The following is a 4,505-nucleotide window of genomic DNA, read 5'->3' as shown; positions in this document are numbered from 1 at the left end:
GCACAAAGCAATAAAGTAGGCAGACTCTGGTTTTTTGGGGGTAGATGCTCGAGAATATCCGGGGGGACTCCTGAGGCTCGATCCCGCCTTTGCGTATGCCGAGCTTCCTTCCTCATGACCTTTGTCACGAGTGGAATGTCTCTCACTGGCTCCCGGCAGTGAGGCAATTTCAGGACAGGCTGAGTCAACACTGCATGTTCAGGAGAGTTCGCCCTGATTGGGCACACTATCTTTTCTGAGGCATGCCTTCACTCTCACTGAGGAACCTCTTTCCCTGATTTTCTGGACTTGGACTTTAGAAGGAACAAGGACTTTCTGTAGAGCACAGAGAACTCTGCTCAATGTTATGGGGCAGCCTGGATAGGAAGGAAGTTTGGGGGAGAATGGATACATGTATACGTATGGCTGCCTCCCTTTGGTGTCCACCTGAAACTCTCACAACAGTATTAAGTCAGCTATACTCTAGCATAAAATAAAGTGTTTTAAAAATCCTCTTGAAAAATGATCTAGTTTTAAAGAAGAAGGCTTGGCTCTGCTCCCCCTGCTCAGAATGGTCGTTTCCTAAAGCCTGTCACTCCATACCAAGCTGCAGAACCTGACTATGAAGAAATCAAGAAAGACATGTAGACAGAATATTTTACAATGTTTTTTTTAAGTTTCTTAAAGGATTTGACTATCTTTTATGAACATAAATCTTACATGTAAAGCTTATTTTTCAAAAAGAAACAAGATAATCTGCTGCTTTAATTGAAGTCCCACAAGGACCTGTTTGACTGCATCTTGTCCTCTCCTGCTCTGCCTCTTCACCAATCCCTGAGGTGCCTGAAGAACTCTGGGTTCTAACTCATGGTTCACAAACAACTGGTTCAGAAAAAAACAACCAGGGCTTTGGAAGAGTCCTTGACTTGCAGTTTCCTCAACTGCAAAGTGAGCATTGTCCTACCTATGGGGCAGTGCCCTTCAGGTCTAATTTTAGGAAATTGAATAGAGGATACTCAACTCATATTAGTCTTTGACTTCTATTTCCCATTTTCTGAAACGTGTGTCAGTCTCAAGAATGCTGCCTTTTTCAGCATTTGAAAAATTCTTCTTGACCAACATAAGGCATTTTGATCCTATATATTAGCTAAGCCTTGCAGCTCAGTGAGCTTTTCCTTTCGTGAGAATCAGAGGCTGAGCTGCGAGGAGCACCGTGTCTCCCTGGTGTTTCAGCTCACCATTTCCAGATCTGGCATCTCAGGCCCTGGTTTTCTGTGGACCCAGGAATACTTGCGACCAGAAGGCAGTTCAGGCTGTATTTCTAAGAAACACTTTTCATTTACGTTGAAGTGATTCCACAGAAAAACACCTGACAGTAACAGAGATTATGAAACCTCAGTTTTGGAATCCAGAGACTTAGATGTGTTTGTGCTCTGTGATCCTTAAAGAGAAGCAGAGGGATACACAGAGAGAGCAAGAACTTAGAAATCAGACAGTCCTGGGTTTGAGTTCAGCCTTTGGGGGACCTAACTCTCTGACCTGGATCAAGGCACCTACCTCCCAAAGCCTCAGCCTCGTTATCTATAAAGCAGGAGACTCACACCTACATCACCAGAGCATTTTAGGATGAAATGGAGATAAAATATATGAAATCTCTTGGATAATAGTAAAATATATACATAATACATGCTCTTTTCGTATGCATATATAACGTGTGTGTGTTCTAAGTGACCTCAGTCATAGCTGACTCTGCGACCCAATGGACTGTAGCCCGCCAGGATCCTGTCCTTTGGATTCTCCAGCCAATGTATGTTATTCTCAGAAAAAATTAAGCAGTGATTATTGATTTGGTCTCAAGCAGTATAATATCAGTTTATTAATTAGATAGTTGAGGCGAAGATACAGATGTAACAACCACTGTCCACTTACAATCTGAAGCACTACTGACTTTTGGAAATTTAATAGACCATATATTTATTACGGTTTACTAGATATCATTAAGAGCAAGGTATAAAAATGAGTAAGATTCATGCCATATACCCAAGAGTTAAAGTCTAGGGGCAGAGTCAGGGCTGGAGGAGTAAGAAAAATAAACACTGAAATTTAGGGAGCAAAGACTTGAAAAGATTCTAGCTAAGTGCTGTGGGAATTCAAAGTATTGAATACATTTTTCTCTCTCTTTTATCCTGGGACTCCTAAAATGCGAATGTTGGTATGCTTGATGTTGTCACAGAGTTCCGAAAATTATTCTCGTTTTTCTAAATCTGTCTTTTTGCTGTTCTGGTTGAGTGTTTTCTATTATTCTATCTACCAGATCGCTTATATATTCTTCTGAACCATCTAATCTGCTGTTAATTCCCTTTAGTGTAGTTTTCACTTCATTTATTGTATTCTTCAGCTCTGATTGGTTTTTATACTTCCTTAATCTTTGTTAAAATTCCCACTGTGTTCAACTGTTCTTTTCCCAAGTTCAGTTACGATTGATTCAAACTCTTTATCAGGCAAGTTATTTCTCTGTTTCACTCAGATTTTTTCATGGTTTATTTTCTTGTTCTTTCATGTGAAACCTGTCCCTTTGTCTTCTCATTTTGTTTACCTTTCTCTTTGAAATTAAGTGAAGCTGTCACCTATGCCGGTCGTGAAAGCATGTCCTTTTGAGGAAGCAGCTCTGTGCAGTCTGTGTGCCCCGTGGCTTGGAGGCAGAGCTTCCCCTGTGTGCAGTGGCCGTCCCCGCCCTGTTGGAGATGGACTCTGGCCCAAGGAGGTGAAGCAGGAGCCCTGAGAACACCGGGCTCCTCCCAGGTTTGATGGCAGTCTCCTCCCTGGTCTGGGACCTTGCTGGGGTGTGAGGTCTTGCAGCTGCACTTCCCAGGTGGTGCTGGTGGTAAAGAACCCGCCTACCAAACGCAACAGATAAGAGACGCAGTTTCGATCCCTGGATCAGGAAGGTCTGGTGAAGGGCATGGCAACCCACTCTAGTATTCTTGGAGAACCCCATGGACAGAGAAGCCAATGGGCTACACACAGCCCATGGGATCATAAAGAGGTGGACACAACTGGAGTGACTTAGCATGCACACACGTGTGTACCTTAGTTACAGGATGGACTGGGGTCTGAGCAGTGGGTGCCACACCACTGGGCTTGTCGCACTCCCTCCCGAGTGTGCACAGGGGGTGCATGCCCCAGGGGTGGAGGTCTCTATGCTACCGCCTCCCCCCCTGCCTTCAGAGAGTGTGCACGGTGACAGACGCTCTGGCGGGGGCCATCTCCGCTCTGGAGCTAGTCTCACTCCCTCTCCAGGACGTGCACCAAGGCGTGCACTGGCAGTGGCTGCCTCCTCCCCAGTCAGAAGTGGGGCCAGGGTCCAAGCTGACTTTGTTCCCTCAAAGTCTGCACCCCTTCACTGGCAATGGCAGCCCCTGCTTTTGTGGGAAGAAGCACCAGAGCAGGAGGGGCTGCAACAGGAGCCCGGTGGGGACCTGGGGACACTGGGGTGACCCTGGTGAGCCAGCAGGAGCAACAGGCAGCTTTTGACCCGCTGCCTTCGAGCTGTGACTGGAAGTAAGCAAATATGTGTGTGTGTTGTTTTCAAGAGCAGAGTCTCTCACAGTCCTCCAGTAATCCTCACCGGTTTTCCAGTTAAGAGGCTTGTCTTACCAGTATCAGAACCAAAGGGCTGGGGTACCTAAGGTGTAGGTCGAAATCCTCACTCCCCAGGGAGGATTCCTGACCCTGTAACACACTCTCGTGTGTGCCCCTGGGAAGTATGCGTCCTGACCAGACTGCTTCTCCTCCCTTACTAGCAGACTCCATGTGGATCTTTCTTCACAGCTTTGGTGGTAGGAGAATTCTGCTAGCACCCAGGTTGACTACAGGCAGAGTCACTATATATGTAGTTGTAGTTTTCATGTGTTCATGAAGGGAGGTGAGCCAGCATCCTCCTACTCGACTATCTTGATCTCTTTCCTTGCAAACTATTATTCAGCGCAGGCTTAACTGATATTTTCTGATTAAAGTGACATTGTATATTTTTTATAGAAATGCTACAGTAATTATGCTGTGTGCCTCTCAGTCTAAATATCATAAATGTGTCTAATTACTAAGAAGAGTACCTTCCAGGATTCTTGATTGTAAAGTCATATTTATCCTTTTGCAATTAATAAATTTCTTACGGGGAGATGAGATGAGACTATCTAAAATACTATTTCTCATCAAGAAAAAATTTAATGACTGTTGAGTTACAAACATTCTGAGAATTTATTTAGCACCACGCATCAAAAGTTATTACACTTTTTAACAAAGTAAGGTTTCTATAGCAAATAACTGTTTAAAAATCAGTATCATTAAAAAATTCTGTTCAGGAAACGTAGAACATTGTTATTTATAAAACTTCAGAAACAATTTAAACATCTGACAGAAAAGTGGCCAATTAAGTAACAGTAAGAGATAAGAAAAAGCCTCTTGATGAAAGTGAAAGAGGAGAGTGAAAAAGTTGGCTTAAAGCTCAACATTCAGAAAACTAAGAT

The sequence above is a fragment of the Bison bison genome, unplaced genomic scaffold, assembly GCF_000754665.1.
Source record: "Bison bison bison isolate TAMUID 2011002044 unplaced genomic scaffold, Bison_UMD1.0 scf7180017864178, whole genome shotgun sequence".
NCBI classification, from domain to species: Eukaryota; Metazoa; Chordata; class Mammalia; order Artiodactyla; family Bovidae; genus Bison; species Bison bison.
Note: the sequence above shows the minus strand (reverse complement) of the source record.